Source organism: Oryctolagus cuniculus, chromosome 19, assembly GCF_051225735.1.
Source record: "Oryctolagus cuniculus isolate XC-2025 breed Fujian yellow rabbit chromosome 19, ASM5122573v1, whole genome shotgun sequence".
Classification (NCBI taxonomy): domain Eukaryota; kingdom Metazoa; phylum Chordata; class Mammalia; order Lagomorpha; family Leporidae; genus Oryctolagus; species Oryctolagus cuniculus.
In genome coordinates, this window is record NC_142885.1 from 63,244,080 (window position 1) to 63,270,733 (window position 26,654).

A 26,654-nucleotide genomic window follows, 5' to 3' on the forward strand; every position below is an offset into this window, starting at 1 on the left:
CAGGCTGGGCTGGGCTGGGCTGGGCTGGGCTGGGGAGCCTCTCAGAGATCAAACACACGTGCCTGCACCCAGGCCTGTGGAGCCTGCCTAGGCCCTGCCCGTGATGAAGGGTGGAGGGCCGGCCGGGTATGCAAAGCAGAGGTGGGGGCGGGTGGCCCTGAGGGGTGGCTGTCAGGCCCCACCCCCGAGACAGGAGCGGCGTGGCTGAGAGCTGGGTGGGCTGCCCTGACACAAAGCCCTGTGTGTCTGGCCCCCACGCTGCTCTGCGGAACTGCCTGCGTGGCTGGGCACCCAGGGCTGCCACTGAGACCAGTGCCCCTGCCTGTTGGCTTCCCTGCACTGAGCAGTGGCCTCTGGGTGGTGACCGCCCGCCGGGGCAGCCAGGAGGCACCAGGGTGGACTTTGCCAGGCCTGGTAAACAGCACACAAGAGGTGAAAATAGGCTGTGAAGTCTGGGGCTGACTGGGTGAGGGTGTGGGGGCGGGGGAGTGTGCTGGGCAGGCCGGGACGTGTCCTGCGCGCTCTGCAGCAGGCGTCCCCTGAAACCAAGAACTCACAGCCCACTCAGCAGCCCAGCTTCCCAAGACCAGCCTCAGCCCCACCCTTCCCCTTCCAGAGCCGGTTCCCAGCCCGGGTGGGTCCCGGCATGGAGGCCACAGGGAATCCGGCCCCCAGGATTTCCAACGACACCAGGCAGCTGGACAAGTCTTTGGCAAGGGGGCTCTGGGCTGGGGTCCCACCGGGCCAGAGGGATGAGGTGTGGTCCCTGTGTGGGGCGGAGCAGACAGGGGCCCGGGAGGGGGCAGGGCCTGGCAGCTGCACCCTGGGGGGACTCTGCCCCCTTGATCTGGGGGTCTTAAACAGGGCCAACTTCTGAGCAGCTGCCCAGGCCCACGCTCGGAACGGCCCCTGCACAGCGCGCAGCACCCTGCCGGTGTCACCTTGACATTCTGCACGCTTTTCGGTGAGGGCCTCTACATTTCCAGTTTGCGCTGGGCCCTGACTTTGCCTGGTCTTAAAACTCCAGGCCAAAGGCACAGCGCTAGAATTTCTGTTTAGGGGGAGCTTCGAAGTCAAACGCTTGGCGGAAGTGAAGGGCGGGCAGTTTATGCTGAAGCCGCCCTTGGGTGCTGACAGCACCAGCTTATTCTCAGTGCGCTGTATGTGTACGCTGGTCACTGTTCTAGACGCTTGAGTTGAGTTAGCTCATTTAATCCTCTTCAACCAGAACACGTGTTATTCCCGTGTTCACGGAACAGGAGACTGAGGCTTATTGGTCAAAGTTAAAAACGTGGCCGAATCAATGCTGGGTGGCCTGGCTTCCCGGCTCTTTACCCTCTCCTAACTCTCCTGTTATTTATTTATTTAAGAGGCATAGGGGTTGGGGGAGGTAAAGAGAGAAAAAGAGAGAGAGAGAGAGAGGGAGGGAGGGAGAGGTGCTCCCATCTGCTGATTTATTCCCCAAATGCCTGCCATGGCCTGGGCTGGCCAGGCCAAAGCTGGAGCCGGGGACTCAATTCACGTCTCCCACGTGGGTGGCAGGGACTGGACCATTGAGCCATCAGAGGCTGTGCATTAGCAGGAAGCTGGAATTGGGAGCCAGAGCCAGGAATTGGAAGCAGGCGCTCTGACGTGGGTCGTGGGCATCTTAGCTACTGTGACGCCTAGGCCAAATGCACACTCCCACCCCTGTTCATTTATATGTAAGTTGTATTGATGTATTTGCATTGCTTCTTTGTGCTTGGAAGGCAGAGTGACAGAGGTGTCGGGAGAGGAAGGAAGGAAGGACGGAAGCGGGGAAGGGAGGGAGAAAGGGGAAAAGAAAGCGAGATTGAGATCTTCCACCTGCTGGTTTACTTCCCAAACAGCAGCACCGGCCGGCTCTGGGCCAGACCAAAGCCAGGAGCCTGGAACTCTACCTGGTCTCCCCCACGGGGGACGGGGACCCAAGTAGTTGAGTCACCACCTGCTGCTTCCCAGGGTGCATGTCAGCAGGAAGCTGGAAGGGACCCAGGAGCAGAGGCAGAACTGGGACTGAAACCCAGGCACTCTGGTACGAGCGCAGGCGCTGTGGGGCTTAGGCACTCCGCCGTGACGCCTGCCCGGCCACTTGTATCTAAGGTGGATTTCTGAGAAGACAACGTGTAGTGGGGCAGGTTGTGTTTCCTTGCATCCTGAAGTCTATTGATTGGTGTCTTTAGGTCAGGCACATGTGAGTGATTACTGATCCAGCTGGATTAAGAGCAGCCGCACTTGTACGGGTTGCTACTTGGTACGCTTGTTCTTCCTTTCGTTAATCTTTCCCTCTTTGTCTGCCTTCTCTGGCTTTGAGTGTCTCATTCCATTTTCTGATTCCATTTTCTCTCTTTTCTTCTTCTTCAAGATTTTGTTTATTTGAGAAGTAGAGTTACAGTCAGAGGGAGAGACAGAGAGAAACATCTTCCCTCCACTGGTTCACTCCCCAGTGGCTGCAATGACCAGAGCTGGGCTGATCCAAAGCCAGGAGATAGGAGATTCTTCCGGTCTCCCATGCAGGTGCAGGGGCCCAAGCTCTCGGGCCATCTTCTACTGCTTTCCCAGGCCATTGGCAGGGAGCTGATTGGAAGAGGAGCAGCCGGGACTAGAACCAGCGCCTATATGGGATGCCGGCACTGCAGGCAGAGGCTTAGCCCACTGTGCCACAGTGCTGGCCCCGATTTTCTCTCTTCTTTTTACATACGTTGTGTTGGTTGCCTTAGAGGTTTTGCATCCAAGGCCGCTTTCACACCCATGGACTGCTCGTGTGGCTCATTCATTTCCCGAGTCCTCACAGCCATACTAGGTGTGAGGTCCAGCCTCAGCCCCTTTTCACAGGGGGCCCCTGTTGGGAGGGGCGCTTAAGCAACCTGTCCAACTCACACAGCCACTGAGTGGCAGAGCTGAACTTTGACCTCCACTGTCCATCCCATGGAGGGCCAGCAGCCCGCCTGTGTTGAGTGGATGTGCTACATATCGTCCAAGGGAGCCAAGGTTTGTAAAGAGAATTTTACCCTCGTTTTCTGTGAGGTGTTCATTGACGCTGTTTTGGTCAGTATATTATTATTATGGGGGGCTATTGGAGACAAGGGGCACCAAGAAAGAACTGGGGTTCTGACTTGATGCATTAACTCCTCCCTGTCCTCCTGTGCCTCCCTAACGGCTCAGCGTGAGAGGGAGGGGCTGGCAGAGCCCGGGGCTGGGCCTGCCCTGTGTTGCAGAACCGCCCGCCAGGCGAGCCCAGTCTCTGATTCCCAGGCTGTCCGCTGAAGGCCAGGACTGGCTGGGATAAGGGGTTTCCTTGGTGAGGGCCGGAAGGGACATTCTGGGGACCCTCCCTGCCTGCCGGAGCCCGGAGGTCGCAGCACCCTTGGGGGTGGGCAGGAAGGAGCCACGCCCCGCTAGAATCCTTCCTTCCTGCTGCGCCCCCGGAGTTCCCACCCGGTTGGCAGAAAAAAGCGACCGGAGCCAGGGTCCTGGACGAAGCACCTGCTCCCGGCTCCGACCTGGCCACACCCCGGCCATCGTGGCCTTTTGGGGAGTGAACGAGCGGATGGAAGACCTCTCTTTCACCTTTCCTTTCAAAGAAATATATATGTATATATATTTAAAAGGACATTTCAAATTAGTGGGTAAAATGAATTATTCACAAAGTGGAGCAATTAGCTACATATTTTGCAGGACATGAAGTCAGATTCCTTCTTCCCATCACACACAGAAATATATCCCAGTCAGATAAAAGAACTAAGTAGTAAAAAGAGAACGTAGTGAAAAAAACGCAGGATATTTTTTATGTATTTGAGAGTGAGCAAAACCCTCCTTAACACGATGCAAAATCAAGAAGCCACAGAGGAAAATATTTCAGGCTTACTACATAGAAACAAAAACCCAAGCAGCCACAGACACCGTGGAGAAAGTGGGCCGGACTACGCTGACGGCAGAGACGTTGGCAGCCTTGCTGTGCACAAACACAGGTGCTGCGGATTACCAGGCGTCTGCCGGTCAACAGCGCTAAGGGGGAAAACCACTCAAGCCCACGCTGGGCGGAGGGCTGAGCCAGCGAATCACAGAGGAGTGCGTGGCCGACTTCCCATCCACGCCCAGAGCAGTGGGCAAAGCAGCACCTGAGGGAAAGGATTAGAAAGGAAGCCACACGTGGGGTGAGTGAAGGGAAGGGAGGCGTTGGCCCAGCAGGAAACAGGAGAGTAACGCCAGCCAGTGCCAACGCAGCGGCAACACCTGCAAATACAAAGGGAAAAAGCCCAAATGTCCTGCAAGCCACAGAGGACATTTTTAACTTATGAAAAGAAGCAGGTGCAATTAATTGTATTGTTTTAAAATTTATTTTAAAAAATGTTTATTTGAAAGGCAGAGCGAGCGTGCAATTGCATTTGCTGTTGCCTTCCAAGGAGCACAACAGCAGGAAGCTGGATTGGAAGCGGAGCTAAGACTTGGACCAAGGGAAGCCAGTATGGGATGAGGGCATCCCAAGTGTGCCACACGCCCACGCCTCATTTCAATATTTTCCATAATCAAAATAGCGTCATTGCAACATGCAATGAACAAAATGGTTCATAATCATCTTTCTATGTCTCGAAGCCCTCGGTTCCGAGCAGGCAGCCACCTTCCAGGGCTCCATGGTGGCCAGTGGCAGGTGGCTACCACGCTGGACGGCCCAGAGCGTGGGTCACGGTCCTGGGCCACGTCCTGACTTTCCCACTTGTTAGCTGTGTGGGCTGGTTGACTTTCCATCTCTTCATTTGAAAACTGGCACTCTAGGCTGTTGTGGGTTTTAAGTGGAATCCTTGTAAAGTGTCCAGCTCACGGCTGGCACAGGGTTCAGAGTGTAACCATTGTTTATTTGTGGTTACTGATTGTTACCCAAGAGCTGATGTGTGGAGGAAGAGTTGACTCTTCAGTTATGCCTTTTGGTCAATGAACCACTTATGAGGGGCACCTCAAAATGTTCATGAAAAAATGGAATTAAAAGGTAAATTAATTTTGGTGCAAAAAAAAAAAAAAGAGAAATCCATGCATTCAAGGATTTTGAAACAGTTCATTGAAAATGCACATTATGAAAAAAAAACCTGCTGAGATAAATTCCTCTTTGAATTCCATCTACTTGTGAACTTCTGGAGTCACGCTCACGTCTGACAGTGAAATCCCCATCTCCTAGTATTTGTGCGGTACCTCTTCTGTGTTGGCCTCTGTCTAGACACACAGGTGCCACTGTGTTAGGATTTCCTTTGGGACTCAACACAGTCACAAGCACAGCGGCTCAGTAGGCCACACCGCACACGCCTGGGTGAGTAGTAGGTGGCGCCCCCTAGCTTGCAGCAAGGGTACAGTGATGGCCACACAACGGTGACATCTCCTAAGGATGGATTTTTCAGAACAGATCGCCATTCGGAAGAGACAAGTGACTGTGTCTGTAGTGCAGTGCAGTGCAGGAAACAAAGACCAAGGTGTAAAAATGGCAAGGAGTTGGCTTCTTTTCTTTTTTTCTTTAAGAAGCAGAAGCAGAAGCAGGAGAGGGAAGGAGAGAGAGAGAGAGAGAGAGAGAGAGAGAGTGTTAGTTCCTATTCCACTAGTTCACTCCCCAAATGCCCACAACGGCCAGGGCTGAAGTCAGAACTCCATCCAGATCTCCCTTGTAGATAGCAGGAAGACAATTCCTTGAGCCATCGCTGCTGCCTCCCAGGGTCTACAGTAGCAGGAAGCTGGAGTCAGGAGGCAGCGTCGGGACTGGAACTCTGGCACTCAGGGAATGGGTGCAGGCCTGCCAGGCAGCGCTGAACTCCAGTTCCTTGATACAGAACTCAGGCCCTAATGGTGTCGCAAGCCTGGGAATTAGGTTTTAATTCAGCCTAAGAAAAATCTCCACAATGTAGACTGCACTTTCCAATCCAGTAGCCACCAGCCCCCTGTGGCCACTGCACACCGAGGTGGCTTGTCCGATCAAGAAATGCCATGATGCACGAGACACACCAGATCTCCAAGATTTTAAGTGCAAGGAATTGAATGTAAAATATCTCGCTCAGTTTTTACATAGCAATTACACGTTGAAATGATCGCGTTTTGGATATATTGGGTAAAACAAATTGCATTATTCAAATTAATTTTATTTTACCAGTTAAATATGCTTTAAAAATAATGCGAAGGGGTTCTCGCTGGTTTCGGGTGGGTTACTCTGAATTCGACTCCTGCAGTGACGGCAGAGAAGGCTTTGTGGAGTAGTGAGTTCCCTGTCCCGGGGGTGTCTCAAGTGGAGGTTGGCTGGTTGAGGAGCAAGGGTGGCACACGACGACTTCAGACTCAGCCTGTGAGGTTCTTCAGGTCCTCGCTATGAGAGGGTTTCTGGGGCCCCAGCAGGAGGTGGCTAAATAAGCAGTTCTCCTCCCATGGGGCAGAACTCAGCTCTCCCAAGCAGAAGTGGGTGTGACTGACAGCTGGGCAGAGGGAGGGGCCCCCTGCTGTCTGCCTCCTGGGTCCCCACCTGTGCCAGCATCAGCCAACGGGGACCCACTGTCTCCTGTTCCCAGACGCTGGGCAGGGGGCGGCCCCCGCATCTGTCTGTTCCATCCTGGATCCTGGATCCTGGGCGAGGCTGCCACAGGAGCACAGCTCTGGCAGCCTGGCTTCCAGTAAGCATAGCGGCAGACGCGAAGCTGGGGGCAGCCGTTTTTCCCGCCCCAGCGGCCAGACTGCTTCCTCCTCCAAGCCTGTGTCTCACTAGGGAGGAGCGGGCAGCCGGGAACTGGCCGGATACCCACAGCCAGCAGGATGCTGTGGCCAGGGGCCCAGGGCCTGCAGCTTCTGTCCTGGTCCTGCTGTTCCCTTGTTGGTGATGATGCCAGGGCCAAATCCCCTCTCCTCTGCACCCGACCAGGACGGGGGCACCGAGGGGCCTTCCCAGTCCTGAAGTTCCAGGACCATTGGATTTGTCGGCAGCAGCTCCTCCCAGCACCTGCCTGTGGCACCCTCACTTCTCCTCGCCAAGTCTCGTCTGTCCCCAGGGAAGGGAGGTGAGGACAGCAGTGACGATGTGGGAAGCTGGCGTTTTTAGATGCCGCTGTCTTCCGTGCCGGTGACTTACCCATTCCTCCCGACCGGGAAGGCAGAAATGGCAAGGATAAGCCCTTTGCACTCGCTTTCCAGGGCTGCTGGAACAGGGGACCACTCGCTGGGCGGCTCAGGCGACAGCTGCTGCTTCTCTGACAGCCCTGGAGGCTGGACGCCCATGGCCACGGGGTCACGGGGTCACGGTGGACTCCCCTCACGCCTCTCCCCTTAGTCACAGGCGCCGTCTTCTCCCCTCCCCACATGTCTGTGTCCTAATCTCTTCTTTCTTAAAAGATTTATTCATTTGGAACTCAGAGTGACAGAGAGACAGAGAGATCTTCCACCTGCTGGTTCACTCCCCTAATGACCGCGACAGCCTGGGCTGGGCCAGGCGAAAGCCAGGAGCCTGGGTCTCCCACGTGGGAGTAGGGGTCCAAGCACTCAGGCCACCTGCTGCTGCCTTCCCAGGTACATAAGCAGAGTTCTCTGGAGCCCACCCTAATACCCTCAGTGTAATTTCTCTTCCTCTGCAGAGACCCTGTCCTAAAACTTAGTCACGCTCTGGGATTCTGCGTGAGACCTCAACATAGGAACTTGGGGGGACACAGTTCAAAGCCTGACACCCCTCAGAGGTAGGGACAGCCCCTCCCAGGCCTGGGAGGGCCTGCAACGGAGGACCTCGGATCATCTTTGGTGGAGCGGGGGGAAGGTAGGCGGCAGTGGCCCAGCCCCCTCCTTGCCCCCTTTCGGGCCCAACAGTCTAGACAGAGGACGGCCAAGGGGGCAGGACTCGCCTCCTCATCCCAGAAGGGTGCTGGCCCCACTAGGGAGCTCGGAAGGCTTCCTGGAGGGACAGCAGCTGAAGCTGGTGGGCAAGGGAGAGTAAGAGGGGCTCCAAGCAGGTCAAGCTCAAAGCTGGGGAGAGGAAGGGGAAAAAGAAATGACTTTAGTACGTGGAAGCTGAGTTCCAAGAAGGCAACTCCTACGTTCCCACATCAGATTACAGGCAGAAAACCGACGCAGCTTCGTATGGGAGATGCCAGCGTCTCTAGACATCACGTGGGAGACTAATTCAAATGCAGCTTCCTAGGCCCTGTCCCAGAGGTTCCGATTCCGCGGGGCTCCCCGGGGCCTGGGAATCTGCATTCTAACACACACTCCTCACCCAGGGACTCTCTCACCCGTGACCCTCGGGCCACACTTCGGGAAAGCCGCAGGCCACTCAAGTTCTAGTTGGTGCACCAGTAGACACCTCTGGACGGGGGGTCCAAAGACCACATCTGTCAGCTCACTCAACTGAAGGGGCTCCCAACACCAGGGCTACACCCCAGGCCTTTGTTCCCGGAGCGCTTAGCCGCGGCTCCCACTCGGATTCTGGGCCCGAGAGCGCTAGGTCTCCGCCACCCCTCCCAGGCCGACGGGGCCAGGTGTGTGCAGAACCTGTTTCCCTGCCTGTCCCACAGGTTTGGACAGAACAGACTTCAGGGTGGCAGCTTGGCACTCGGTTCTGCCCAGAGCCCAGCTGGGCACAGGCCACCCCAAGTCTCCGCCACCCCCACAGGACACAGGACACAGGCTGGTTGCTAGGTAGGCTGACTGGCTGGTGGCCGGGGTGACTGCCCAGACAAGCTGCATTGACAGTGAGAAGCCACACTGGGGGTGTGCAGGGGGTCCTACACGGCAAACATCTTGGGGTGTGGGGAAGGACTCACGCACGCTGTGCTTCCCGGCCCTCAGAGTCATGGTGCCCACGTGTGGTCACCACGGGTCACCTGCTGAGAAGCCTGGAGGACAGCTGGGGCCAGGATCTGGCCACCAACTGGGGAGGAGAACTGACGGTGCCACACGGCCCCTCTCCGTTCCGCTCTGGCTCCAGCTGCTCCCTACACCCAGCTCTGAATCCCACAAACATTCCATTTGCTCACACCCCCGGGCCGGGTCAGGGATCCTTTTTCCCCAGTTTTATTTCAGAAGGCTCCTGGGCCTCCCCGACACATACTCTGTGTATCTCAGCAGGTGTACGTAGCTTTGACTCTGAGAGAGGACTTTGCTGTCTAACAAGGGAGCTGCACCGGCCACCCTGGGAGCCACCAGCCACACCTGGCCACAGTGTGCTCTCAGTATTAAAGACACATCAGATTTTGAAGACTTAGTACCTGGAAAAAAAATCATTAATTTTTTATATTGATTCGATGCTGAAATGATCCTATTGGGTGAAAGAAGATGTATCACTAAAATTAATTCCAGCAATTTCTCTGTTTTTAATGTAGATACTAGAAAATATAAAATTACATGTGTGTGGCTGTGTCTCCCACTGCAGTGCCTGGGTTCCATTCCTGGCTCTAGCCCCTAATTCCAGCTTCCCACCAAGGCCGGGTCTGGAAGGCACTGGTGATGCCTCAAGTGGCTGGGTCACTGCCACCCACCCAAGACCAGGACGATATTCCTTGTTCCTAATTCATCCCCAGCCCAAGCCAGCCCCAAGCTGTTGTAGGCATTTGGAGAGTGAACTAGTCCTCTCTCTCTCTCTTTCTCTCTCTCCTTCCCTCTCTGCCTATCAAATAAAAAATATTACCTGTATGACTCACGTTTTATTTGCAGTAGACAGTGTCTCCATTTCTGTCTTTCCAGGAGGCCCTGGAGCTCTTTATGCAAAATGTCCTAACTGCTGTCCCAGCCACATTTATATTACAAACACCAAGGGGAAGGAGAGCCAGGGGCCTCATCTCCATTTGCCCGTCCAGCCCAAGGCAGGAGGATATCCCTGTCTCCCCTGCGTTGCCCCACCCTCTCCTGCTGTCATTAGCACACCACTAAACAGCGAGTGGCGTCAGTCTCCCAGGGCTGCTGTCCCCAGCTACTCCGACCTAGGGGGCTGAGAACAGCAGAAGCTCCTCTCCCAGTTCCAGAGTCCAAGCTCAAGGTGTCCGTAGGGTTGGTTCCTTGGAGGCTCTGGGAGGGAAGCTGATCTTGGTCTCTGGTGGTTTTCAATGATCCTTGGCTTGCAGCTACACCCCTGGAACCTCTGCCTTTGTCATCACGTTGGCCCTGGCCCCTGTGTCTGTGTCCAGGTTTGTGGACAGAGGCAACCTCACGGTCATGGTCACTGGACATGGGTTTGCACCAGTTTTCCTAGGGACCTTGAGGTCACCCTCAGCATGCCTGGAAGTTGAGCCCTGCCTCAGAGCAACTGTGTGCATGTGCAGGTGTGTGTTGAGGGGCACCCCCCCAGAGCAGAAAGTCAGGAGACTGGGGGAGCTACTAGTGCAAGGAGGCAGTGTGTTCCAAGGCCTGGGCCTCCAAGCCCCCTGGCTGCACTACTGAGGGCATGGAGCCACTAACTAGTGAGGAGAGACAGGAATCTCGGGCCCGCTGGGGCTGAGGATGCGTCCCTGGGTCAGGACGCTCAATGCCTGTCCCCACCCAGCGTCCCCGGGGACACAAGCTGCTCCCAGCTGTAGAAGCCCCGATCTGCAGGGTGTGGCCCGTCTCATTCAAGTCCGATGTTTGATGCTGAGGATGGGACTGTCCCTGGGTGTGTGGGTCCTACCCTGGTACCTGGTGCAACCCTGGAGTCTTGGGGTACTTAGGGGAGAGAAAAGCCCAGAGGGAGAAAGCCTTTGCCTGAGAGGGAAGATGTGCTGTGGGTCACAGGCACAGGACACTGTCCCCAAACTGTGAAGCCAGACACCCTAGACAGCAGGAAGAGACTCAGAGAGCTGGGCTGGCTTCCTGTTGATTTCCCAAGAGGGTATTTGGCGCTCACAGGACCCTAGGAGATGGACACTACTATTATCACCATGATTTTGTTAAGAGCCTTAGTTGCAATGAATAGAATCTGTTCTTTTTTTGACAGGCAGAGTGAGAGAGAGAGAGAGAGAGAGAGAGAGAGAAAAGTCTTCATTTTTCTGTTGGTTCACCCCCCAAATGGTCGCCATGGCCTGCACGCTGCACCCATCCGAAGCCAGGAGCCAAGTGCTTCTCCTGGTCTCCCATACAGGTGCAGGGCCCAAGCACTTGGGCCATCCTCCACTGCCTTCCTTGGCCACAGCAGAGAGCTGGACTGGAAGAGGAGCAACCGGGACAGAACCAGCACCCCAACCGGGACTAGAACCCGGGGTACCAGCACCGTAGGCAGAGGATTAGCCAAGTGAGCCATGGCGCTGGCCTAGAATATGTTCTTAAGAAGAGCCTTTCTTGAAAGCTGTGGGGAGCCCTCTAAATTCAGTGGGGACGGGAAGCAGGACGGGTACAGTAGAGAGGCAGAACACCGCACACTGGAAGCGCTGACACACACATGTGGCCCCCGTGGTCCCCTGCCGGCCGGGTCACACCGGTGCCGGCTCCCCTGGCTATAACCTCCCACAGGGAGCTCTTCCTGGCTGTGTCCAACCTACAATGCAATGGGGGCCGGGAAACTGGGGTCCTTCTTGGATAAGAGCGGGGAGGGAGTCGCGGCGAGGGCAGCTGGGGGGACATCCCCAGACAGGGAAGTGATTCCAGGATGACGGGCAGCCACCAATGTTCACTTTACAGATGAGAAAACAGGCAAGAGAGGCTGAGTCACTGTCCCAAGGACAACACAGCCACACGTGGTGGAGGTAAATCGAAAGCCAAGCCGCCTAGAGACGGAGCTGAGATGGAAGGGTTTGCACAGGTGGCGAAGGGAGGTGGGCGGGGTGATGTCAGGTGGACAGACCTGAGTGATCAAAGGCATGGAGGGAGGGGCAGCTCCTGGCGGGAGGAGCCGCTGCTCCCATATCCCGCCAAAGCCAGTGGGCAGGGAGGAGGGACTGGAAGGCCCGGTGGAAGTCCTGGTTATGTGGCTCCAGGGCCCAGGGCAGGGCTCGGAATGCCTGGGTCGGGGTCTCCAGTGCAGCAGACTTGGGCTCCGTGTGCAGCTGCTCGCACCTCTCTGCCTGTGTCCCCTGCCAGTCCCCAGCAGGTCCCTGCATGCCAGGTTGACGCTGAAAGTCAACAGAGTTCCCAACCTGGAAGAATTGGAACAGTGTGGCCGTGAGGTGACGCTGGGGAAAGCCGGGGCTCCACCCCAGCCCGGCTGCAGTGTGCAAGTCCCGAGCAAACGCTCTGAGCGCCTACTGTGTGCAAGACGTGGGGTGAGCGTTCCCAAACCCCACCCAGAAACCGAGGGGGGCCGGGCCAGCCCACTCCTGCGGGGTGGGGAGGGTTTCGGGGGCGGGGCAATCAGAGCTGCCATCTCTCATCTCCGTGGGGCCGGGATGACGGGGCCACACCCTGTTGGCAGCCTGAGCCCTGCCGACTGAAGCCAGGGTCTGCAGACGCCGGGCCCTCCACGGCCGCTCTCACATCCTTAGCGTGCATTCCTCTGGGGCTGGAATCCACACCAGAAGGCACAAGACAAACATCTTGAAAGAAGCATGATGACTCTAGGCCCTTGTCTTCCATAGCTTGAATGCCCAGCTCCTGGGCAGGTGTCTGGGCCCCCACCCACCTATCTGGGCGTCTGGGTATAGGCGTGGCTCCACTCGAAGGGTAGCCCCAGCTGTTTGCAAACCCCTGCCAGTCCACGGAGAGTGAGGGTGGAGAAAGCTTGAGGGCAATCAGCCGTGGCTGCAGCGGATTGGTTCAAGATGACCGGCAGCTAAAACCAAAAAACAGACTGGTCCTTGCCGGAGCCAGGAGAACTGCTTAGCAGGCGGCAACCTCCCCTGGCCGCTGTTGAGGTCACCAGGCCTCCCCTCCTTCCTGTTGTCTCTCTGTGCTCGGATCTTCCAGAAGCATCCATGGGACCTGCCAGAGCATCTCAAGCGGGTGTGGGGGTGGGGAAGGGATGGGCGTGACCCAGCTGATACCTGGGGGTCTCAGGCACCCCCCGGCGGAGCCTGGGGGCCTGGAGTGGGACACAGAATGCATGTCCAGGAAGGCAGCCAGAGCAGGGTCTCCCCTCGGCCCCAGGCCCCTTCCCTTCCCTCTCGGGCTCCAAAGGGCTTCTCCCTGTGACTCCTGCACTCAGCCCCACAGACTCGACCCAGGTACTGCGTTGGGCTGCATGTCGACGAGGTCTCTGTGCTTGTGGCCGGGGTGGGTGGCATTGGACAGACAAGGAATAGGTGCGTGAAGGAACCAGGTGACGCCAGGTGGCCTAGGTGCTGTGGGGAGCACAGCAGGCAATAGGGAGGGGGCTGGGTGGGCTTGGGCTGCAGGGTGCGTTACAAGGGGGTGGTCTCTCTGGGCCATTTCAATAAAGAGAAGGCACAAGTAGGCAAAACTGTCATTTTAAAAATAATTAAACATTTTTGTTTATTGTATTTGAGAGGCACATGCACTCACAAGTTGAGAGGGAGAGAGAAAGAGAGAGAGAGAGGGAGAGAGGGAGAGAGGGAGAGAGGGAGAGAGAGAGAGAGAGAGAGATCTTCCGTCGGTGCTTGTGATGGCTGGGGCTGGGCCGGGCTGAAGCCAGGAACCAGGAATTCACTCCAGGTCTCCCATGTGAGCGTCAGGGGCCCAACGACCTGAGGCATCACCATTGCCTCCCAGGGGCCACGTTGGCAGGAAGTTGGGATTGGAAGAAGAGCCAGGACTTGAACCAGGGACTCTGATATGAGATGCGGATGTTTTAACCATCATGTGCAATGCCTTTTTTTTTTTTTTTTTTAAGAAAAAGCTTCAGAATATGGCTGCACACCTGCACTGGGGATATTTGGTGCGTTATTGCATGGCCTGACTCTACTGGGTCACCAGGGCGGGAGGGGGGCAGGTGCCACGCCCAGGACTTTAAACAACTGAATGAGGTACAGGGAAGCATCTCAGGAACTCTCCAAGAAAGGCACAGGGTCAAAGAAGAGAAGGAGAAACTGCAGGCGGCTTTGCCCTGCCCAAGTCCATGATCAGCCGGGCCTTGCTGCTGCCCACCCCCTGGAGAGGCCCGGCCACTTTTGAGCCAGCTCCAACCCTGCCCCCACTTCCCCAGTGCTGGGGGAGGCAGGGCCTGCAGGGTCTCCCCAGATGTCACCCCCAGGGTGGGGTGGAACTGAAAAGATGGTTTGGGTCTGGTGTCTCAAACTGCCACCACCTCCCACCTGCAGACACGAGACTCACGAACACCTTGTCCTTGTCAGGAGCCCATGTGAGTTCAGAGATGTGTTCAAACAGGGCGGGGCAGCACCAGAAGGGGGACACTGTGGCAGGTCTTGGCAGCAGGTCCTGGCCAAGCTCCCTGCCCCCTGCCCACACCTGTCCCTTTGGCTGGTTTGTGTGCCTGGCCTCTTGGTAACAAGGCTCCGACCTCCTCCTCTCTCCTGGACTCTCCCTCCCTTCCAGGTGCTGCCTGGCGAGCCAGGGTCTGAGGTCTGGTGGGGGGCAGCAGCTTACACTTCAGCTGCTGCACGTGCATGGTGGCCCCAGGGCAACGCTGGCCGTTAGCCCCCAGCTCTGCTGGCCACAGTCCACCTGACGCTGAGTTCCCTGCTCCGAGCTCCCCAGGCTCATCGGGGACGGGCTGGGCTGGGCTCTCATCTGCTTCCAGGTTCATTAGCTGGTGGGAGGAGTCCCCCATGTCCTTGCTGGCCTCTGCTCCCGCAGACTTCCCAGAATCCATCTCGACCCCACCATCGTCGGAGCTGAGTCTCTAATCCCTCCTGCCGTCAGCTGGAGAAAACTCTCTGCCTGTTTCTCATTTTTAATGAATGCTTTCATTCTTCCTTTTACAGTGATTATTTATTTATTTATTTGAAAGGCAGAGTGGGGGGGGCTATAGAAAGATTTTTTTTTTTTCATCCACTGGTTCATGCCCCAATTGTTTGCAACAGCTGAAGCCAGGAACCAGAAACTCCATCCAGGTCTCCCTCGTGGGTGGCAGGGGCCCAGGTACTTGAACCATCATCTGCTGCTCTCCACGGTCCGTCAGCAGGGAGCAGGATGGGAAGTGGAGCAGCCGGGACAGAGACCTGCACTTCAGTCAGGGATGCCGGCTTCAGGGGCAGCAGCTTAACCCTCTGTGCCACCACGCCAGCCCTTCTGCCTCTTTTTCAACATTATTCTGCACTGATAGAAAATTGCATGTGTTGATCACACACCGTGTTATGTTTTGAAGTACACAGAAGTATTGCGGAATGGTTGGATCTAGCTAGCTGACCGCACAGTTATCAGCTTGGTGGCCAGAGCACGGGCGCGGTCTCTCAGCAAACGACCCAACACTTGCTTTTTGTCACTGAGTCTTCACCAAGCTGTGGGGTAGGTGTCTCGAGTGGATTCCGCCTGCCAGCTGCACTGATGTGCTCTGTGCCAGCACGTCCCCAGCCCTGCTAAGGCCTTTCCACCCGTTCTACCCTTGACTGCTGAGACGCGCTGCTCACGGGGCTTTGGGGATGAACCCCTTCCCCCATGAGTGCAAGGTCGCAGGGTCAGCTGAGACCACCTGGGGAGTGACAGCGCAGCATGTCCAGGTTTGGCCCCCACACAGAGCAAGGTGACTCCTGTGCTCTGCCCATCACCTCCAGCATCTGGCCTTCCAGGTGTGCCCCTCAGAACGCTCTGAAGACCCCTCCCCCACTCAGGGCTGTGTGAGCCCAGGACCTGGGTTGACAGCACCTGGATCCTGTCTTCCGTGAGCCTGGCTTAATCTGGGAGGGGGCCCAGACGTGGATGACCAGGTGACCTGGCCTGGGGACAGGACGGTCACTCAGGCCGAGAGCCGCAGGCTTGGACACTCAGCCTCTGCTGCACATTAGGACCCCTGGGCCCGGGCCCCACCCCCCAGCCTGACTCAGGTGGGGTCCTGGCAGCAGCTGTGTTTTAAAAGCTCCCAGGTACAGCCAGATGATTCTAATTTCCGACTCCCTGCCTTCTCCTCCAGGAAGGTGGAGACAAGAAAATGCCAATCTGAAAGAGGAAGCAGGGTCAGGGAGGGTCAAGGAGCCCTGGTTACCCCCAAAGCCCCCTTTGTGGGACCCTCAGCTTCCTCCAGAGCCCCCTAGGGAGTCGAGAGAGGTGTGGTGCCCCGCCCCTCCCTATGAGATGCCGGTTCCTCGTGCCCCGCCCGCTTCATAGGCCTGGGATCTGAAGTCTGAGTGCCTGGCATTGTGCTCCCCAAAGGCACTGGACTAAACTCCGCCCCCGCCCTCCCTGAGCCCGGGAGACCTCCCAGCCCCCCAGAGCTCCCAGCTCCGCCTGGAAACCAGGCCTCAGTCCTGTTTGATGTGTGGCCGCTGGCCCCTCTACACCATTTCCTTCCAAACAAATGGCTTCCCCTTCGGGCGGTTATCCCTGCACAGCCCAGGGTGGGCAGGGCCGGATTTCTGCCCTGGGCACTCCCCGGAGGTGGGAAGGAGGCCAGAGTTTGGGGCCCAGCGGGGCTGACTCTGGATTGGAGAGCTCTGCCCAGAGCCCCCGGCCCACCGGGGTCACAGGGAGTTCTGTCTGGCTCTGGGAGGGGTGCAGCCCTACAGATAAGACCCAGCCTGGCCCACTGGCTCTTGCAGGCTGCCCAGGTACCAGCCCAGTGCCCTTTCGGGATGCAGGGACATTTGTTCCCATTCTCAAGGGGCCTCTTTCTCCTTCTTCCTAAATGTTTGCAACCACCAGGGCTGAGCCAGAAACCCGGAGCCAACATCTCCATCCAGGTGTCCCACGTGTTTTCCCAGGTGCATTAGCAAGGAGCTGGATCGGAAGCGGAGCAGCCAGCACTCAAATCAGCACTCTGACATGGGATGCTGGTGTCGCCGTTTCTTTAGGTACGTGGTGACGTCACTCACTCTTCCCCGTCCCGTGAGGTAGGTAGCAGGATGCTGCGATTCTCCCGGTGAGAGAATGCAGGCGCAGAGAGGTGCGATGCCCTGTACCAGGTCATCAGAAGCGGCTCCCAGTGCTGCTCGCCCATGCAGGAGCACGAGACATGACGCCAACTGCTTAGCCGGATTGCACAAAGATGAGAACGTGCATTTGGTTCCATTGTGGCCACACCACAGGCATGTAATCAGGCAGCAGGGGGCAGGGGGCGGGGGGCAGGGGGCAGGGGCAGGGGCTTGCCCTGGGGATCCTCAAAGCAGCTGTGGAATCCCAGGTGGGATCATTAGAAGCCCCCTGCTTCTTGCCAGCCCTGACTCGGTGCCCCCATCTCTAAGGTGCACAGGGACGGGTGTGCGGCTGGGTATTCCTCCCTATTTTACGGTTCTGTTACATGGCAAATGTGTGCCACCAACAAAATGTCACAGAAGCTCCTGGGGTGCAGCAGGGACGGCCATGAGCAGACAGCAGCGAAAGGCGAGGGGCGAGGGGTCAGACCTGGGAGAGCGGGTGGTGTGGAGTGCACCCCTTTGGCTCCTGCTGGCTCTCTCTGCCAGCAGCAAACCATTCTGCTTTGGAAACAGACCTTGGGCCCTCCTGGGCAGATCTGGAGGAGGGTGTCACTGTCCAACAGGGAGCCTGACCTTCCCCTGGCCATGGGGGTGGGCATGTACCCAACCTAAGCCAATCAGATCCCCCCACAGAACCGGGTGTGGAAGGAAAGAGATGCCCATCTCTGGGCTCTCCAAGATCTGCTAGGCTCTGTAGCCCTGGGCTTGGAGAGCCCCGGGCACACTCACAGTCCTCAGAGGTGCCTGCTACAGGCTTCCGCCCTGCCTGTCCTGGGGACCTCATCTCCCCCCTCTTCCCCCGTCACTCACCATGTGTCCCAGCACCACTGAGCTCATCCTGCAGTCGAGCGAACTCATTCTCACCACAGGGCATTTGCACTTGCTGTTCCCCCTCGCTCAGAGCGATCAGCTCCAGACCTCCCTTCTCAAGTCAGCTCCTGAGCTCCCCAGGCAGAATCCTTGTCATCCTGCCCGCCCGTGTCTCCTGCTGGCTGGCGCGGAAGGAAAATGTCTGAATGAATGGGGCGGGGTGGGAGCTGCACCTGCTCTTTCTGCCCTGCTCCCTCCACCCACGGCGCTCAGGTTTGGGGATCACGCCTGCCATGGTGAGCCAGGGGCAGGGAGTCCCCAGGAGCAGGTCCCCCCCCCCTCTCCCCGGGCCCCCAGGAAGGAGTCCTTGCTTCTGAGGCTCCATCTTTGTACCCCTGGGCCTGGGGCACCTGGGAGGGGAGGTCAGGAAGCAGCTGGCAGCCAGGACAGGTGGCAGACGAGCTGGGTCATGCCGTGCGCCCGTCCCAAAGGACCCAGCTGGCGTGTGGGTGGTGTGGCCCAACTGGTTGGGTGAGTGTGGCTGTGGCAGGCGAGGGTGCCACCCAGTGAACCTTGGTGCTGGGGAGGCACTCTGGAGCGGGGGGAGGAACCTGGTCTCCCGCCCTCTCTGTAGCCCCAGTTGGCACTGACTCGGTTTGGGACTGGCAGGTTGAGACTCGGTGATCCCCTGGCGTCCTTCCAGGAACCAGGGCGATGCTGGGCACCAGGTCTTCCGAGTAGTGCTTCCTGAGCGCATCTCAGTGGCCAGGAGCTCAGAGACCCAGATAAACAGACGAAGAGCCCAGCGAGGAGAGACGCCTCCAAAGGGACCACCAGACAGCTGGGCGTGGTAATTAAGGGTGGGACGCTCCCCAGATCTCTGCGACTCGGCTGTTGCCCCTTAATTAACCTGTCTGAGGCTTGCTCCTCTCGTCTGCACAACTCCTTCCTAGTGTTGTTGCAAGACTCAAATGAGCACATAAAGGGTTTAGTATGTACTAGTTGCTCAATAAAATTAGCGTAAGGAGGCAGTGAACGCCGAGCACCGTCTCGTGCCCGTTTGTCGCTCACCTACGTTGCCTTTCCCTCTCCTAGAACATGCAGGGAGGGGCCCCACAGCCCTGGACCGGTTGGGTTCTGTGTTCTATTGGATTCGGTGGCTTTGGAAAGTGCTTGAGAACGGCTGCAGCAGAGGTGTTAATGGCAGATTTGTAGCCACTGGGCTCATGACTGTTGGCTTCATGGGGTTCCCCACCTAAGCGCATGTGCGTGTTTAATCGGTGACAACTTGAGAAGACCGAAGGACATTCTCTCTGGAGAATCCTGGCCCTGGGTGCCTGGGATGGACAGGCAGTGGACACCCCTAGGAAGGAGAAAAACAGGAATGAAGCCCCTGACATGTTTCCTGGGGGTCCTTTGGCTTCCTCTGGGGGCTGCAAAGCAGTAGTAGTCACAGCCAAGCCAGGAACAGGTCTGGGGGCTTTGTGGGCAGAGGCCTGCAGGCTCTCTCTCCGTTCCTGGTGTCAGTGTTCCCCAACTTCTAGACTTATGCAGCAGTGAGTTTTCCGGACTATGAGATCTCAGTACCACCTTTTCTGAGGTTGTTACACTTGCCCTCAGGGCCAAAATTGATCCCAAGTCAGCGTCTGTCAATAAAGCTTTATTAGAACACAGCAACACCCACTCATGTACAGGTTGTCTAAAGTTTAGACCGCAAAGTTAAGAATCTTAGCTCCATGGTCCTTTATACAGGGACTTTATATCATTTTTTAAAACTGTAACTCACATGTTTTTTTTTTTTTACTTAACTTTATTTAAAAATGAAACTTTTTATCCTTGCCATAAGCAGAAAACCAGAAGCCCTGGCCTGAGCGGGAGGGAGCTGGAAGGGTCCATGCAGCCGGGGGAGCTGGCGTGGGCCGCGGCTGAGACGCCAGTCTGGATGCCTGCATCCGTGTCACAGCGCCTGGGCTTGACACGGCTCTGCTCCCGATTCCAGCTTCCTGCCAGTGAACACCCGGGAGGCAGCAGGTGGGTGGTGCAGCAGGTAGTTGGGTCCTTACTGCCCACGTGGGAGAACTGGACTGAGTTTCTGGTCCCCGGCTTTGGCCTGGCCCAACCCCAGCTGTTACAGGCACTTTGGGAGTGACCAGAGGATGTAAGCTCCCTCCCCTGCCCTCTCTCTCTCTCTCTGTCTCTCTCTCTCTGCCTTTCAAACACATACAATGAATTAATAAAAATGCATGTATATTTTTCAGTTCTACATGGAAACTGTCACCTTACTAGACTCTGAGTTAAGGCCTGGGGCTCTTTACTGGAAAAGATACAATTCTTTCATTCATCATTGGGTATTTTTTGAGCACCAGCTGTGTGCCATGTCTTCCAGCCTTCTAGATCTGACTTAGCCACGGGGTTCTGCACACTGTTGTACCTGATGGGGCGGGAGCTGGGGTAGTGTGGATGAAGCCGCTCCTTGGATGCCAGCCTGTGGCCCCAGCATATGGACCGTCTCACACAGAGTGCTGGGTTAAGTCCTTGCTCTTCTGCTTCCCATCCAGCTTCCTGCTAATGCATTCTGGGAGACAGCAGGTGAGAGCCCCGCCCATGGTGGGGACCGGATGGAGCTCCCGACTCCTGGCTCCCACTGGCCCAGCCCTGGATGTTGTGGGCCTTTGGGGAGTGAACCAGTGGATGGGACAATCTCTCCCCTCCCCCGTGTTTCACCTGTCTCTCACTCTGCTTTCAAATAGACTGAAATTAATAGTAAATATTTCAAAAAGAGGTACTTAGGATACAATAGGCAGATAGTCCATTAAAATATTTTATTTGACACAAAAGAAAAAAATCCAGCTGATTTAAAGTAAAAGTGGGCGGGGCTGGCGTGTGGCACAGCGGGTCAAGCCTTCAACATCCCGTGTCGCAGTGAGTCCAGGTGCTCTGCTTCCCGTGCCGTGTCCATGCAGCTTCCTGCTAACGCACCTGGGAAGGCAGGTGATAGACACACGGTCCCGGCTGTCCGTGCGGGCAACCAGGATGGAGTTCCTGGCTCTTTCTTTTTCTCCCTTTCTCTCTCTCTGCCTTTCAAATAAATAATTTTTTTAAAATTGAGGTGGGTGTGTGGTGCAGTGGTTAAATCATTGATGGGACCCCCATATCCTGTATCAGGGTGCCCTATTCAAGTCCAGCTACCCCACTTCTGATCCAGCATCCTGCTATTGCACTACATGATCCTGGATAAGACTTGGGTGTCCCTTCTAGAATTTTCCATGTCCTCCAAGGACCCCCACACTCCAAGCATAAAAGACACTTCTTCAGAGGGACCATCTCTGGCTAACCTAAGTCTTTCCTCCCTTTTAATCCTGGCTCTATTCTCTGTGCTGCAAATCTCTCTCTAAGTCTGTTTGCCTTAGAACATTTTTTATACCTTTATTTTTAAAAAAGATTTATTTATCTATTTGAGAGGCAGAGCTTCAGGCAGAGAGAGGGAGGGAGAGAGAGATTCTTCCATCTGCTGGTTCACTCCTCAAATGGCTGCAACAGCCAGAGCTGGGTTGATCTGAAGCCAGGAGCCAGGAGCTTCTCCTGGGCCTCCCACATAGGTGCATGGACCCAAGCACTTGGGCCATCTTCCACTGTTTTCACAGGGCATAACAGAGAGCTGGATCAGAAGTGGAGCAGCCAGGACTGGAACCGATGCCCATAAGGGAGGGATGCCAGTGCCGCAGGCAGTGGCTTTACTCTCTACACCACAGCACTGGCCCCTTTTCATACCTTTATTATTGATCGTTTATCTCTTCCTCAACAGCAGTTGCCACAACTTGTAATTTTTTTAATGTTTATTTATTTATTTGAAAAGCAGAGTTACAGAGAGGCAGGAATGGGTGCGAGGTCTTCCGTCTGCTGGTTCACTCCCCAAATGGCCATAATAGCCAGGGTTGGGCCAGGCTGAGGCCAGGAGCCAAGAGATTATCTGGGTCCCCCTGTGGGTGGCAGGGACCCAAGCCCTTGGTCCATCTTCTGGTGCTTTCTCAGGCACATTTTCAGAGAGCTGGATTGGAAGTGGAGCAGCCGGGACTCGAACTGGTGCCATATGGGATGCCGGCATCACAGGTGTGTCTTAACCTTCTGCACCATGACACTGCCACATTTCTTTACATCTTTATCTCGGCTCGCCAGCTGACTGTACCCTCTGCTGAATCAGAGACTATGTTATTCTCATTTGTCCCTAAGCCCCTGGCACCAATCAGGGCTGGGTTCTTGGAAGGTCCTCAGTCAATGGCTGTTGGGTGCAGGACCGAGGGCAGCTGCACTTCTGAAACTGTAACGTGTGTGACCTACCTGGAGACCCTGTCAAAATGCAGATTCTGACCCCACAGTCTGCGTGGGGCCTGGGAATCTGTGTGTCCATGGCTCCCCGGGGAAGCTGCTGCTGCTGCTCTAAGAACCGCACTCGAGTGGCCATGAGCTGGATGAAGTTTGTCCCAAGCGGTCACCGTCCCAGGATCCGCCAGCTCCTTGTCCATTGGGCAAAGCTGAAGGAAGGGGTTCAGCATTTTCTGAAGCAAGGCAGGGGCTGCTAAAATCCAAGAGAAGTGAGTAAAGCGGTGGAAGGGTTTGCAAGGAGCTCAGAGTCAAAGACGCTCCGGGGCTCAGTGGGGCACAGCACACGGCGCTCGGGAGGGACCCCGTCTCTGCCTGGTCCAGGGCCTGAACTAGGTGGTCCCACCCTGTGGCCCATCTCTATGGGAATGGATGCTGGCCCCCGTCAGGATGCCAACGCACCACTGTGCACAGGGCTCCGGAAGGCCGGTGTTAAGTCTGATGCTCCTTACTGTGACTACATGTGCTTAAAGGATGAGGGGAGTGCTTCTTTAAACGTGGTCCACCCTACAGACAGACAGCTGTCTCCTGTAGAGAGACGTGCCGACTTGGAACGTGGGGAGACTCTGAATGTCTGTGCACAAGTTCTAAGCCCAGCTTTACTGCTATTGTTGAATACCATTAATTCACCTGCACAGTCGTTTGTTAACCAAAGCAGAACAGAATTGTCTAATGAAATAGCTTTTTAAAAATAGCCTTGTGGGGGCAGTGGAGGACGGCCCAAGAGCTTGGGCCCTGTACCCGCATGGGAGACCAGGAGGAAGCACCTGGCTCCTGGCTTTGGATCGGCACAGCGCGCCGGCCATAGCGGCTATATGGGGGGTGAACCGATGGAAAAGGAAGACCTTTCTCTCTGTCTCTCTCTCTGTTTAACTCTGCCTGTTAAAAAATAAAAAAATAGCCTTGTTGGGGTGAATTTTAAGAAGTCTCTGGATTCTGATGCTGGATCATTTTTAAGCCACTGTGTAGAGAAATCGCAGCCAGCCACTAACATAGTAACCTATGTTACTGTGATAGGGACAAAATCCAAGTGAAAGTAAGGGCTGTGATTTTCAAAAAATAGATAAACAACAAAGAGAAATGCAGTCCGCTTATTGCCTATGGGAATCAGTTGGCTGGGGTGGGGGTGTACATTTGAATATGCAGATTTCCTGGGCTCCTCCCCAACCTACTGTACCAGCAGCTTTGGAAGGGGCCCAGAGGTTTGCATGGCCAACAGGTTCCTCGGGTGATTCAGAAGTGCAGTCACAGGTACAAAGGGCTGGTATATTTGCTTCCTCCTCTGTCTATATAGTTTCTATTTTCTTTTGTGTCAGCTCTATTGTGTCTGTGTCTTTGATGGTAAGCTGTCTCAAATCCTTTTGGAAGTCAGATCTGTAGAGTAAATATAGGAGGCTCCAGACATGGCCAGGTGTCCTAGGGAACCACCCTGCCCCTTGGATGCTCCTCTTGCCAACTAATCCATCATCAAAGTGCAGCTTATATGGAAGCCGCCCAGCAAATCCACGCTTATTACTCAAGTTGGGCCCTCTGGTCTCGAGAGCCCAGCTCACCCCTAGCATCTGCGTCTAAGATTTATCTGCCCCATTGGACACTCCATGCTCCAACCCAAGCCCTTCCTCTTGTCCCCAGACACTTCAGCCCTCTGAATACTGCGACCATGTAGACTTCCCCATGGAGGGACCTCTGAGTCCCCTTAGGGCTCTCATTCTCCCAGACCCCACATCATTCTAGTGGGAGTGGGACCTTGGCTTCCAAGCTACCATCATTTCTCACCCCCTGCTTCTCTCCTGGAGCTCCCCCTACCCTCCGTGCTTCACCACACAGCTGTCCATCAGACCACGTGCTCCTTGAGTTAGAACCTTCAACGCTGCTCCATTGCTCCCAGAATGAAGCCCCCGGCCCACTTTAGCCCTGGTCTTCCCAGCCTCATCCCTGCTCTGCCCTTTCTGTCTCCAGTGGCTTCTTCCAGGCCCTCCTGCCCTTCATATTCCCACCCACAGGGCCTTTGCACTTGCTGCCTTCTCCACCTGGGGCATTCTTCCCTCCCTTATGGCCAAGCAAACTCCTACCCATCAGGTCTTGGGCTTAAGCTCCAGTACCACCCCCTCAGGAAAGCCCTCCCTGATCAAATCCAAAAGGTGGCTCAACTCATTGTAGGCAGGGTGACTGCACATTCTGTCCCTTGGACGTTTCTGCATGTGTCTACTGTCCCACTACATTAATAGCACCCTTGTCACTCTTGGAAGGGTCCTACTTTGTGTGATAAATGATATGGCCATCCTAATGGACGCCCTCCCACCAGACTAACATCTAGGAGGGCACAAGCTGGGTTTGTTCTACTTATCACCGACTGTGGGTGCCTGGGATACAGTGAGCCTGGTGCCAGGAAACAGGTGCCCAGTAAGGACGTCCTCTCCAGAGAACCAGACCCAACCTGCGTGGTGTGGTGTGACCCAGCCATGGAAGCCGTGGCCACTTCTGCCATGTTCTATTGGATGACCCGAAGCCAGCCAATGACCCCAAAGCTCTCAGTGAGCTGAGTGTTCAAGAAATTGTAGACACGTTTTAAACACACCCCACATCCCCAAGGACTTATATTTCACTCACTAATTCACTGAGCACATGTTTGTTGATTCCAGGCCTCCTGCCCCTTGTTGCATAGCTTGGCGAGGGGGTGAAACCCAGCCTGCGGGCTGCTCACCAAGCCAAATGCCTGGCTGGGGCTGTGTCGGCCTGGCCATGCTGTGTGTCCTGAGAGGACACCATTTCCCAAATCATTGCCTCAGAGGGACACCTGTTCCCAGTTTTTGTAAAGGCACCGTGGAGACCAGTAGAAACCCTGACGGATCACCTGCTGTGTGTCCGATGTTGGTGAAAAGCAAAAAGAGGGCAAGATAAGACCTCTGCCCTCAGGATCTTGTGTTCCACTGGGGGAGTGAAGACAGGGAGCAAGAAAACACAAGTACGGAAAATCGCTCCGCTGAGCGCTGGCTCTGTGCTGGTTGCCAGAGGCCGGAGGTCCAGGCTGCCTTGTCCTGGACACCCCACCTCTCAGGGGACAACACACAGGGGAGGGATGAACAAGAGCAAATCGGCACAGGCTGTGTCCAGAGGGATTTGACCTCCACAGAAAGAGGGCCTCCCAGACAGTCAAGGCATAGGGCCTGGACGAGCGAGAATCCTGTCTGCCCAGAATGATTTAAATACTTGCCAGCCAGGAAGCATGGGAATCGTCAAAGATTTCTAGGTCTCCTCTCACCCTGCCAATCTTTGAACCTTTTTCTTTTCTAAGAAATGTCATGACATAATAGCAGGTCGTAAATCATTATTTAAAACTTTATATAAGAAGAGAGTGAGGCCGGCGCCGTGGCTCAATAGGCTAATCCTCCACCTGCAGCACCAGCACCCTGGGTTCTAGTCCTGGTCGGGGTGCTGGATTCTGTCCCAGTTGCCCCTCTTCCAGGCCAGCTCTCTGCTGTGGCCCGAGAGTGCAGTGGAGGATGGCCCAAGTGCTTGGGCCCTGCACCCCATGGGAGACCAGGAGAAGCACCTGGCTCCTGGCTTCAGATCAGCGCGGTGCACCAGCCGCAGCAGCCATTGGAGGGTGAACCAACGGTAAAGGAAGACCTTTCTCTCTGTCTCTCTCTCTCACTGTCCACTCTGCCTGTCAAAAAAAAAAATTAAAAAAAAGAAAGAGTGAAACAGATGGACAGAGACAGATAGACATTTATGGCAGGTCATAAGTTATTATTTTTAACAATTTTTATTTATTTACAAGATGGAGTGAAACAGATGAACAGAACCTATGCTCTGGTTCACTCCCCAAATGCTCACATGCCTGAAATGAGGCCAAGGGCTAGAGCTCAATCCAGACCTCCCACGTGGGTGGCAGGGTCGCCACCACATGAGCCAGCAGCTGCCTCCGAGGGTCTGCATTAGCAGGAAGCTGGAATCAGAGGTCGAGCTGGATGCAGAACCCAGGTATTCCGACGTGGGTTGCAGGCATCGTAGCTGGCAGTGGACCATGAGGCGAACCGTCTGGCTCCTCACCTTTGAATTCTGAACTGTGGGACTGCGTGTGTGGTGGGAGGGGGCTTCCATTGGAAAACGCAGCCATCCTCACTTCCAAGCCCGCAAGGAGTCGTGAGGATGTGTGATTCTGACCTGAGCTCTGAGGCTGGAGCTGGCTGGCTGGGCCAGAGCTCGCTCAGTTTTGGGGGGCTACTTCCATGGTCCTGTAGCCTAAGAGGCAACTCACACATACCCAAAGACCCCCGGCAATCTTGGAAAGAAAAACAAAACATGTGTCTCAGTGTCAAGCAGCCTGCTGTGTACAACCGACAGGTGCTGGCCAGTGAGTTCCTAGATGGCGAGGATCTGTGGCACCAGCGTGTTCGCTGCCACACAGGCGATGCGCCTGAAGTCTGTGTTAAGAGACTGCAAGGACTGTATTTTCCCATGCAATTGTTTGCAGATCGGAAGGAAGGGAGGCTTTGTTTCAGAGAGTTACAAATATTTAGAGATGTACAAACGATACTGTCATAGACT

General features: G+C 55.6%; 1 protein-coding gene across 1 annotated transcript in view; it reads left to right on the plus strand.

Annotated features, from left to right (window-relative positions):
- Nucleotides 1–16,403: 16,403 nt before the first annotated feature.
- EMP2 (epithelial membrane protein 2) overlaps nucleotides 16,404–26,654 on the plus strand; it is a 53,838-nt gene continuing 43,587 nt past the window's right edge. The window contains exons 1-2 of the mRNA XM_089321694.1: nucleotides 16,404–16,547; nucleotides 16,701–16,790. The gene's annotated coding sequence lies outside the window, so the exon portion shown is untranslated. The remainder of the gene's footprint in view (nucleotides 16,548–16,700; nucleotides 16,791–26,654) is intronic.